General features: G+C 45.4%; 1 pseudogene; it reads right to left on the bottom strand.

The window, feature by feature from the left end:
- Positions 1 to 8,106, bottom strand: part of LOC129641792 (endogenous retrovirus group K member 19 Env polyprotein-like) — a 206,925-nt pseudogene extending 198,819 nt beyond the window's left edge.
- Positions 8,107 to 12,683: the final 4,577 nt, after the last annotated feature.

A 12,683-nucleotide genomic window follows, 5' to 3' on the forward strand; every position in this document is an offset into this window, starting at 1 on the left:
GGAACGTAGGATTTGTCTCGAGACACTGCAGCGGGAAAGGGCCTCATCTGGAGATGACGGGAGAACCTCGTGGTTTATCTGGAGTTGCGGCCCGATTCTCGAGTAATGATTGGGAACTCAGGGAGACTCTCATGTTGCCCCAGGGAAGTCCAATCTCCATTCGAGTTGCGAGGGGGAGCTGGGGATTGCTGTCGAGTCACTGCAAGGCAAATAGCCCTCATCTAGGCTTGTGTCCAGAAACTCCGTGTTCCTCTCAAGTGGCGACAGGGATCTCAGGGTTGCATTTAAGGTTAACCCGGGGAGTCAGGCCTCGTCTCGAGTTGAAGCAAAGAACTCCGCTCTCCTCTCGAGTTTTGACGGGTATCTCTTGGATCCCATTGAGTGGCCTAATTGGAGTCAAGCCTCTTGTGGAGTTTTGAGAGGGGACTCGGGATTGCTCTCTAGACCCTGCAGGAAGAAAAGGGCCTCATCTCGCGATGAGGGGGAATCTTGTGGTTTTTCTCGAGCTGCAGGCGACGTTTGGTGTTTCTCTCGAGTTATGTCAGGGAGCTCAGGGAGCCTCTCATGTGGCCCCAGGGAAGTCCAGTCTCCATTCAACTTGCGAGGGGGAGCGCGGCATTGTTCTAGAGTCATGGCAGGGGAATCGGGCCTCAAGATGCGTTGAAGGGGGAAAATCGAGATCGTTCTCGAGTTGCGGCAGGAAACCCTGGGTTCCCTCAAATTGTGACGGTGACCTCAGGGAGCTTCTCATGGTGCCTATGGGAAGTCAGATATACTGTGGAGTTTGGAGGGGCCTCTTGGGACTCTACTGGTTTTGGTGCAATGGAAGAGGGCCTCATCTCGAGTTCAGGCGGGAACCTCAGTGTTCCTCTCCTGCTCTGATGTGGGTCTCGAGGTGTGTATGTCATTTCAAACAGGAAGTCAGTTATCGACTTGTGTGGAGGCATGGAACTCTGCTTTCCTCTCGAGTTGTCAAAGGGGTTCAGGCCTCCAGGCAAGTTGAATTTGGGACCTGGTGCTCCTTTTGGATTAGTAACTGGGGCATCAGAACTCCCTTCGTGTTGTGAGTTGATTCTCGGCTGACATTCAAATCGGTGCAAGGGAATCAGGCCTGATCTTGAGTGCTTGGGGAAACACGTGTCTTTCAAATTGTGACAAGACTCCAGGGTTCCACTGCAGTGTCAAGTAGATACCAGCCTCCTCTGGAGATGTGACGGGGACGTTGGCATTCTTTTCCAGGCGAAGCAGGGCAATCGACCTTCATCTCGACTTGAGGAGGGGAAACAGGGCCCTTCTTGACTTGTGGCGGGAAGTTCAGCGTTCCTCTCGAGTGGGGACGGGTATCTGGGGAAACGTCTGAAGTTTCCTAAAGCGTGTCAATTACCCTTTCCAATTCCAAGACTGAACGTTGGCTTTCTTTGGAAACACTGCAGCATCAATGGGTCTCCTCAAGCGTGCAGGGGAGAATTCTGTGGGCTGGGTGAAGTTGTGACAGGAAGCTTAGAGTTCGTCTCGAGTTGCATGTCGACTTGGGGGACCAGCTCTTGTCTCCTCAGGGAAGTCAGATCTCCTTTGGCGTTGTGAGGGGCACTTTAGGATTCCTCGTGCATCACTGCATGGATGAATAGGGCCTCATCTCGAGTTGAGGCGGGAACCTCAGGGTTCCTCTCCATTTCTGACATCAATCTCGGGGTCTCTGTGGACTTGGAACAGGGGAGTCAGGCCTCGTCTTGTGCTGATGCACAGAAATCCGCTTGCCTCTCGAGTTCTTCATGGGGTGTCAGGCCACTTATCGAGTTGTATTTGTAACCTGTGGCTTTTTCCGGAGGATGCAACCAGGGTGTCATTGCCCCTTAGTGTTGTGATTTCATCCTCGGGATTACATTTGAAGAGATGTCTGGGCATCGGGACTTACCTTGAGTTGACGGGGAAATCGGTGTCTTGTGGAATGAGGCACGACTCACGAGGCGTCCTCTCGAGTTTCAATGTGAGACCAGCCTCCTCCTGGGGTGCGACGGGAAGGTCAGGATCCCTTTCCAGACAAGCAGGGGAATCAACCCTCATGTCCTGATTTGGAGGGGAGAAGGGGCTCAGGTTAAGTTGTGCCAAGAAAACTCGATGTTCCTCTCGAGTAAGACTGGTATGTCAAGGAACTTTTTTTGAGTTGCATCAAGTGTGTCAAGTACCCTTTCGAATTTCAAGAGGGAACGTGGGATTTCTCCCGAGACGCTGCAGTGGAAAAGGGCCTCAACTCTCGATGACAGTGGAACCTCGTGGTTTTTCTCAAGTTGGGGCGGGATTCTCGAGTTACATCAGGGAACTCAGGGAGCCTCTTGTGGTGCCCCAGGGAAGTCCAATCTCAAGTCGAGTTGTGAGGGGGAGCTGGGGATTGCTCTCGAGTCACTGCAGGACAAATAGACCTCATCTAGGCTTGTGTCCAAAAACTCCATGTTCCTCTTCAATGGCGACAGGGATCTCAGGGTTGCATTCAAGATTCACCCATGGACTCACACCTCGTCTCAAGTTGAAGCAAAGAACTCCGCTCTCCTCTCGAGTTGCGACGAGTATCTCTTGGTGCCCATTGAGTGGCCTAAAGGGAGTCAAGCCTCCTTTGGAGTTTTGAGAAGGGACTCACGATTGCTCTCTAGGCCCTGCAGGAAAAGAAGGGCCTCATCTCTTGATGACGGGGGAATCTCGTGGTTTTTCTCTAGCTGTGACACGACGTGTGGGGTTTCTTTCAATTTATGACGGGGAACCCAGAGAGCCTCTAGTGTGGCCCCAGTGAAGTCCAGTCTCCATTCGAGTTGGGAGCGGGAACGTGGCATTGCTCTAGAGTCTTGGCACGGGAATCTGGCCTCAAGACACGTTGAAGAGGGAATCTCAAGGTCTTTCTCGAGTTAAGACAGGAAACCATGGGTTCCCTAGACTTCTGACAGTGATCTCATGTAGCTTCTGATGGTGCCAAGGGAAGTCAGGAATACTGTGGAGTTGGGAGGGGCCTCTTGGGACTCCACTGGGGTCGGCACAATGGAAGAGGGCCTCATCTCTTGTTGATATGGGAACCTCACGATTCGTCTTCTGTTCTGACGTGTTTCTTGGGGTGTGTTTGCTGTTTCAAACAGGGAGTCAGATCTCGACTTGTGTGGAGGCATGGAACTCTGCTTTCCTCTCTAGTTGTCAAAGGGGTTTCAGGCCTCCAGGAGAGTTGAGTTTGGGACCTAAGCCTCTTTTCGAGTTATCAACCGGGGCTGTTCTGAGTTAATTCTCGGCTACATTTGAATTGGTGCAAGGGAGTCAGGCCTGATCTCATGTGGATGGGGAAATACATGGCTTTCGATTTGTGACAAGGCCCCCGGGTTCCCCTCCACTTTCAAGTAGATATCAGCTTCCTCTCGAGGTGCGACAGGGACGTCAGCATTCCTTTCCACCCAAAGCAGGGCAATCGACCCCCATCTCCACTTCAGGAGGGGAAAACAGGGCTCTTCTTGACTTGTGGTAGGAAACTCAGCATTCCTCTCAATTGGGGACGGGTATCTGGGGAAATTTCTGGAGTTTCCTAAAGCGTGTCAAGTACCCTTTTGAGTTCCAAGAGGGAATGCGGGCTTTCTTTGGAAACGCTGCAGCCTAAAAAGGCCTCCTCAAGCATGCAGAGGAGAATTCCGTGGGTTGTTTGGAGTTGTTGCAGGAAGCTTAGGGTTCCTCTTGAGTTGCGTGTCAACCTGGGGGACCCGCTCATGTCTCCTCAGGGAAGTTAGATCTCCTTTGGCGTTGCGAGGGCCACCTAGGGATTCCTTGTGCATTGCTTCAGGGATAAATAGAGCCTCATCTCGAGTTGAGATGGGAACCTCAGTGTTCCTCTCCATTGCATTTCTGACATCGACCTCGAGGTCTTTGAGGAGTTGGAACAGGGTAGTCAGGCCTCATCTTGTGTTGAGGCACGGAACTCCGCTTGCCTCTCAAGTTGTTCATGGGGTGTCAGGCCACTTGTCAAGTTGTATTTGGAACCTGCGGCTTTTTCCAGAGGATGCAACTGGGCTGTCAGTGCCCTTTCGTGTTCTGACTTCATCCTTGGGGTTACATTCGAAGAGGTGCCTGGGCATCAGGACTTACCTTGAGTGGATGGGGAAATCGGTGTCATTTGGAATGTGGCACGACCCACGAGGCATCCTCTCGAGTTTCAATGTGAGACCGGCCTCCTCCTGAGATGTGACAGGAAGGTCAGGATCGCTTTCTAGACAAAGCAGGGGAATCGACCCTCATGTTGAGATCAGGAGGAGAGAAAGGGATCAGATTAAGTTGTTCCGGGAAACTCGGTGTTCCTCTCGAGTGAGACTGGTATATCGGGGAACTTTTGGAGTTACATCAAGGGTGTCAATTACTGTTTCAAATTTCAACAGGAAACGTGGGATTTGTCTCGAGATGCTGCAGCGGGAAAGGGCCTCATCTCGTGATGACGGGGGAACCTCGTGGTTTTTCTGGAGTTGCAGCAGGATTCTCGAGTTACAACGGGGAATTCAGGGAGCCTCTCGTGTTGTCCCAGGGAAGTCCAATCTCCATTCAAGTTGCGAGGGGGAGCTGGGGATTGCTGTGGAGTCACTGCAAGGCAAATAGACCTCATCTAGGCTTGTGTCCAGAAACTCTGTGTTCCTCTCCAGTGGTGACAGGGATCTCAGGGTTGCATTCAAGGTTCAACCGGGGAGTCAGGCCTTGTCTCGATTTGAAGCAAAGAACTCCACTCTCCTCTCGAGTTGTGATGGGCATTTGCCAGGGTCCAGCCCCGGCAGATCCAGGGAATTCAAAGGCGAAATGGCTTCAGCGTTCAGGATACGACAGAATTACAGATATAAAGATTGGTTAAATAAGGATAGCTCAGTGAGAAAATTCAGTGGAGGAAAGATGCTGAATATCTGGATTTACGTGGAAAGCTAATAAAATTCCAAAATAAGGAATTCATATCACCTACATAGGCCGCAGGCGTCCTCCCATTCTCCCAAAGGAGAGGAGACACTAAGGCCTCCCCAGTCCAATCTTAGAAGCCCAGGCAAAATTAGTAGGCTTGAGGAGCCTCCATGCTCCAGATGGAAATTCAGCCAGAAGGTGAGAGAAAGAACGACATGGGGAGACCAAGCTTTGGTAAACAAGGCCCACACTTTATTTTCCAAAGTAGTTTTTATACCTTAAGTTGTGCTTAGAGTATAATGGGGGAAAGGGTAAAGTTAGCAGTAAGCCAGGCTTTCTCCCTACAAACTTATCATAATCAAAAGTTTTGGTAAATTACATCATCTTCTGGCCAAGAGGCCTGTTAACATTTTAAGATCCTTTCTTCAGAAAACTTATTTTTCTCTAAAGTTGATTATTCTAAAGTCAGGCACCATGCTCCAAAAGCATTAGATAAAGTTGAATTCCTATAGGGCAAAGGTGTGGTGGGCTATAACAAGAAAATAATTAACTCAAGGGTCCAAGGTTACAAACATTAAGGCTACTACTTATATTCCTATACACCAACTCTGTTAATCAATACACTGTGAGGAACACAGTAGGTAAGGGATATGGAAACAGCAGCAAACATTTGCCCAACAAGTGAAAAACCCTTCACCAATACAATTTCTAATCAATCTTTTAACTGCTCAAAGGAACCTGTATTTAGACAGTTTAGAACATCGCATGCCTTTCACGGTTGGGAGGCTGTGAACAATCGCATGTGGCCGGAATAATCTTCAGAGGAGTTTGTAGGTTGAAACACTCTTATCACACCCAGGAGCTTTATCAACTGGAGCTGTAAGTTAACTCTTTTTCAGAGAGAGGTGGTGGGGGACAGCCCCCTGTAAAGTCAGAGGTGTAGGTGAGAGCACAAAGCAGTAAAGTAGGCAGACTCTGCTTTTGGGAGTATATGCTCGAGAATTTTCAGGGGGACTCCTGAGGCTCAATTCCGCCTTTGCTTATGCCAAGCCTCCTTCCTCATGACCTTTGCCATGGGCAGAGTTCCCTCACACTGGGTCCCGGAATCTCCCCCTTTTCTATTTCTTAAAACACCCAATGCAGCTCAGTCACGAGCTTCTGAATGTTCTGCCGAAGAATCCTGACAATACAAGGAAGAATGATTATGAGTAACAAAAATAGAGCGCCAACCTCAACATAACTAAAGATATTAGACAGAATGTTTTTTTTCCCTGAAATGAAGTTAGAGAAAGTGTGAAAAAAGTTATTAGCTGCTCCTGCGGTGGTAAAATCCAGTCTAGAGTGTTCCAAGGTCTGTATTTGATTATGAAGTTTCCCTAAGTCCAGGCCAATGTCAGAGCTGTTCCAAACACCTGAAATATGATTTTTAATTTTTTCCCATTCATAATCTGTCTCGTTTACATTTAAAGATGTCACACATATCCACCGGTAATCAGCGTGGCATGACAGAGCCATTTTCACCTTTAAAGCCTGTTACTCAGTCCCAATATGCATTATTGCCTCCTCCAAGGCATCTACCCTCATCTCCAACTTTCTATCTATAACTTGCTGTGTTGCTAGAGTTAGAGAAATATTTTTAGACATGATATCAACATATTGGGCAGTATGCACTTGTTGAGTCAATGATATTGCTGCCGCAGTAACAGAAGTAATTGCTGCTATTAAAGCTGTTATTCCTAAAATAAGTAAGCCCACAAATCGCCGTTGTCGCATTAAATCTTGTAGTTGTTGTAACACGGCGAGGCCGTAATTGTCATATCAGTGGCTAGTCACGGTCACAGGTATCATGAGATAGGGTGGGTGTTGTAACACCACAAAAAAGCAGACATTATATTTTGGGGTCAAACAAGATGAAAGCATACATTGTTCACAAGTTACTATATTAGGTCCACCTGAATAATTCATGCATACATTAAGTCTCTTGGAGTCATTATTAAAAAGAAAAACATAAGGGGAGGGTAGACAAGCTAAAACAGAAGAATTGCTATCTGGGAGGTATAAGGAAACAGGAGCAGTAGCAGCAAGGGCTCTCCAAATTTCAGGTTGCCAATAGGTCTGTTTCTTAGTTGTATAAGGCAACATAGGAGGAACAAATTGATTATGATGCCATCTAGTGGCATGTATTGGCCAAGGAAGAGGAATCCTATCCCAATTCTCGAATCTGCCCTCAAATGTATCATCAGCCAATGGATCCTCACCTGGATTCAGGTTGCTCCAGTCCTGAATAGTATAATCTCCACCTCCTGGTATCCTATAATCAATCCTTGAATCATAAGTACAAGATGTCCAAGTCAGATACCCTGTACGACTGTCTATGGTGTTCCATATTTTGTCTGAAGGAGCAACCTTATAACAATTCGGATATTTTGGTGGAGATTTGAAATGCAGGGTTACATAGGGGTCAAGAATCCCGGGCATACGGGCCAATAATACCCAAGCTGACCGATGACGTAGAGACCAGGAATCTGTTATAATTACTTTTTTAGAGGCCCCAACACATCCTTCTTTGGTGGTGGTAATAAAGCTTCTAGGATCATTGGGGAAGTTAAAGCAAACAGGGAAATCGTCTGTTAATCCCCTGAAGGTATAATTGAAGTTAATAGGATATTTATCTCTATTGTAAGAAGTATAGGATCCTCCCAAAATCTGAGGTTGGTCTGTGTTGACCTGTATAGGCTCATTATTCCAATTAACAACTTGGAAAGTTGGAGGAACTGGGAGATATGTCCAATATTTGGTTGGAATAGGAGAGGCGCTTACCTAGCAGGAAAGCAAAGCAAGTATGGCAATAAACATTTTCTCAGGAGAAGCTGGAGATCCTTGTAAGGAAGCTATTCCCCGTGCCTGGTGGCAGAGTATTTTCATTTGTCCCCAAGTGGGTATGGGGGCGTGCTGAGTCACCCCAGTCAGGCGACCTGGCATCTTCCTGTGGGGCAGAGGATCTGGGGGAGTAATATCCTGTAGGTGAGGTTGAGACATCTGCTTGGTGGGCAGATCCGTTCCTTGCTCATCCGGGATCTCTGATGTCAGTTGTTCCGATGCTGGTGGCATTTCTCGTGCTGGCAGGGGGAGCAAAGGTAGAGGAGGTCCCTTCCTTTTTCGGGGTCATGGCGGCCAGGGAATCCGATATCCGAGGGGCTGAGACATGGTGAATCAATATGTCTGGAACCCAAATTGGAGAATTTGCGTCCTGTGGAAAAATGCAAGCATATCCTCAACCGCTGGTTAACAATGGGTTGGGACCTTTCCATTGTCCGGAGAAGAGATCCTTCCATTTAACTAATGGTTTTGCATTCAATTGCTCTGGGCACCAGTGGCGAAGCATTGCAGTAGTTCCGGCTGAATCAGTATTTAAAATATTTATTATGAAAAGAACATGTTGCAAGATTTGATGGGGAGAACTATACTCAAACTCCTCTTCTTTTAGTTTTTGAATTTGGATTTTTAATGTTTGATGTGCTCTTTCCACAATGGCCTGTCCCTGGGGATTATAAGGGATGCCAGTATTAGGTTTAATTTGAAACTTTATACAAAATTCCTGAAAAGACTTAGAAGTGTAAGCAGGGGCATTATCAGTTTTCAGAGCTTTTGGCAAGCCCAAATATGAAAAACAAGTAAAGAGATGTATCACATCTTTAACTGCCTCTCCAGTATGAGAAGTTGCAATAATAACGTGAGAAAAAGTATCAACAGTTACATGAACAAAAGACAGTTTTCCAAATGAAGAGACATGAGTTACATCCATCTGCCAGAGTGTATTAGGTTTGAGACCACAAGGATTAACTTCCATAGGTAGACTATTATAAACAGTGGGGCAGTGTAAGCAAGAATGCACAATCTCTTGAGTAGTCTCTCTGGGAATTTGGAATTGATATCTTAAGGCCGTAGCATTTTGGTGATGAAGTAAATAAGAGGCTCAGGCCTCCTAAATCACAGTAGCCACTGTATTTCTGGTTAGTTAGTCAGCCAAATCATTAAAGGCATTTAAAGGGCCGGGCAATCCAGAATGAGCCCAAAAGTGTCCAGTGAAAAATATTTTATTTCTTTTCCAAATTTGTTGCTGTAATTTACTTAACAAATGAAATATGGTAGTCTTATTTTCAAGCAAAACCACAGTTTCAATGTGTGGAAACAGCCTGACTACATACTGAGAATCAGAATAAAGGTTAAATTCCTCATCTGCAAACATAGCAAAAGCCTCTATGACTGCTGTTATTTCAGCTCTTTGACCTGAAGTTTCCTGTGTTTCTAAAACTTTCTGATGATTTTTAGTAACTATGGAGGCTTTACTGTTTGCTGACCCATCAGTAAAGGCTATCTGAGCATTTGGAATAGGAGACTGTTTGCACATGATGGGAAAAATAACTGGATGTTTAGACATACAATTCAGCAAAACATGCAAGGGTAAATGATGCAAAATTTGACCACAATAATTTCCAATGGCAATCTCCCAATCCTCATCAAACATTGGAAAAGCATCAAGTTGTTCTTTATTATATGGAATTACAATCTCTGATGGCTCTTTAATGAACAATTCAATGCTCCACTTTCTTCCTTTTAATATCAACGTAGCTATCAATCCTAGATAAGAAGCTACTACTTTTTTAGCTTGGGCGGGGAGATGAGCCCATTCTAGGGGGCCATTTTGCCATAAGACTCCCGTAGGTGCAGTTGGAGTAGCTAGGCAAAGGAACTGTCAGTTTTCTTGTAAATCAATTCTTTTTACATAGCTATCAGATAAGGCTGCTTCTACTTTGTCTAAAGCCTCCCGAGCCTCAGCAGTTAATTTTCTTTTGGAAGTTGGGTCAGGATCACCACGTAAAATATTAAAAAGAGGCTTTAATTCAGCAGTGGTTAATTTTAAATAGGGTCTAATCCAATTAATATCACCTAAAAGTTTTTGATAATCATTTAAAGTAACAAGGTGATCTTTTCTTAATTGTAATGGGGCATGAGTCACTGTTTCTGAATTAATAATCTGTCCTAAGTAAGTTATGGGCGGATTGACCTGAATTTTCTCTGGGGCAATTTTTAAGCCTCTGGCTGTCAATGCCTGGGTCAAATCTTGGAGGACAGTTTGTAAATGAGCTCTATCAGGATGAGCTATTAAAATGTCATCCATATAGTGAATCATATAGACTTGTTCATATTTAGCTCTAACATCTTCTAAAGCAGCATTAACAAATTTTTGACATAGGGTGGGGCTATTTTTCATTCCCTGAGGTAAAACCTTCCATAGAAACCATAAATAAGGCTGCTTAAGATTTTCTGATGGCAGACTAAAAGCAAATCGCTTTTTATCCTCAGTATTTAAGGGAATGGTGAAAAAGCAATCTTGTAAATCAATTATAATTACATTGTGTCCCTCTGGAATGGCTGCAGGGGAAGGGAGCCCAGGTTGTAGGGCCCTCATGTCCTCCATGGTGGCATTAATGGCTCTTAAATCCTGTAAAAGTCTCCATTTACCAGATTTTTTCTTAATGACAAAAATAGGAGTATTCCAAGGGCTATTGGAGGGCTCAATATTCCCCAATTCTAGTTGTTCAAAAATTAACGTTTTAGCTGCCAGTAATTTTTCTTTAGGCAGAGGCCATTGTTCTACCCACACCAGGTCCTGATATTTCCAGTAATGGGGTCGGCAGCAAAAACAATAGCCTCCATTAAAAATTTGGACACCCCAATCCAGTACATAGCTTTCGAGAAGTTGGGCAAATTGGCTCAATTATACCTGTCTGCTGTTTACCCAATCCTTTTGAAGGATCATAACCCATATGTAGCATTTGAGAGATCACTTTATCATCAGGGCTAAAAAGTAACACTCCCATTTGAGACAGCACACCCCTTCCCCACAGGGTAAAGGGGAGTGAAGGAACTACATATGGTTGGAATGTTCCACGGGTATCATCAAAGTACCAGTCTAAAATCTTTGCACTTTTAGCTACTGCAGGGGCTCTTCCTATGCCCACCAACTCATTTTCAGTAATATGGGTGGGCCAGGAGCTGGGCCAGTCTTTCCCAGAAATACAAGAAACATCTGCTCCTGTATCTAATAGTCCTACAATAGACTTGCCACTGACAAAAATAGTGCTCATAGGGTGTTTCTGAGAAATCTGTTACCCAAAAGACCATATCACTATACCCAAATCCTTTGTCCTGACTTTCATTTTGAGTAGCTGTATGCCCAATTGCAGTATGGTAAGGCAAAAGTAAAAGTTGGGCAATTCTCTGTCCCTGATGTATTTGTGAAGTTTTAGTAGGGAGTGAAATCATTATCTGAATTTCTCCTGTATAATCTGAATCAATTACTCCAGGAATAATTGTAAGACCTTGCATAGCTAAGGAACTTCTGCCTAATATAATTCCCACCAAGCCTTTCGGTAATGGACCTTTAACTCTTGTAGAGATGTTTATAGCGGGGCTATCTGGTGTTAATATTGTTGAGGTGGTGGAACTGAGGTCCAGCCCTGCACTGCCTGGGGTTGTTCTGATCAATTCTGCGACAGGACGAAGGGAATGAATGGGTTCAGTGAGGCTGCCCCAATCATTGTCAGGGCCTGGGGCTGGCCCCTCAATCCGTTTCTCGACTGCTGGTAGGGGCCCAAAAAGTTCCATTTCTATGGAATCTTGACCTACAGTCCCTTGCCCAATGATATCTTCTTTGACAGCAAGAGCAGAGAGACCTAGGGTTCACGGCTGGGGGAACAGGATTTTGCAGAGCAGACACAGCCGGTGGGGCAGGTTTAGGCGGATAAGAACCAAGTGCTCTTTGAAGGCAAGCATAGAAAATGTGTCTCTCCTGGCCACAGGAAAAACAAGTTCTGGGCAAATAATTCCCACCTTGGCTACTGGAATCACCTTGTGGTGGCTTATTCTTGTTAGTAAAAAAGGATTGGACTGCCTGCTGATAAGAATTCCCTTTTATTGCTGCAGCTATAGCAACACCTTGCAGCATGGACGGTCCTACATCTGCACATTGCCTTATATAATGAATTAGGTCTCCAGATCTTCTTATAGGGCATAAAATAGCTTGGCAGGTAGATTTAGCATTTTCAAAAGCCAATTGTTTTGTCAATATTCCGGCTGCCTCAGAATCAGAGATTATTCTCTGGGCAGCCTCTGAAAGCCATTTGTTTAATATTAGATAGAGCAGAATTTGATTCTCTACCATCGGGCAATGAGTGCCAAGCAGTAAAACCACAATCAGCTACCAGTTTTAGAGCGTATTTATCTAGTTTCATCTACTCGTTAAGTGTGGGGTAATCATATTTTCCAGCTAGCATACCTTCAGTGATATAGTTTAAATGTCCCTGTTGATTATTATTGGCATGCCAGCGAGCAAGATCGTCATACTCAGCTTTCCAAAGTATAAAGTGTCCTCCAGACAGGCAGGCCTTAGCGACTGATTTCCAACCGTGGGGTGTCAGCCATTTGCCTGCTAAGGCTCGTACCAGCTGCATTGTGTATGGGGCTTTAGGCCCATACAAAGCACAAGCATCTTTAAGTCCTTTTACCAGCTTTAAAGGAACGGCTTCCCATCTGATAGTCCTTCCATTGTCAGTCGGCTCAAATATTATAGGAAAACAAGCCTTAAGTTGGGGATCAAATTTATCGTTAGGGGCAGAAAAAACCCTTCCTCATGGAGCCGATAGTGAAGCTCTTCCTCCTTGATAAGGGGGTGATATCAACGGCATAAGTCTCATATCCTTCGAAATGGATCCTATATT

The sequence above is a fragment of the Bubalus kerabau genome, chromosome 1 (assembly GCF_029407905.1).
Source record: "Bubalus kerabau isolate K-KA32 ecotype Philippines breed swamp buffalo chromosome 1, PCC_UOA_SB_1v2, whole genome shotgun sequence".
In the NCBI taxonomy this organism is placed as follows: Eukaryota; Metazoa; Chordata; class Mammalia; order Artiodactyla; family Bovidae; genus Bubalus; species Bubalus kerabau.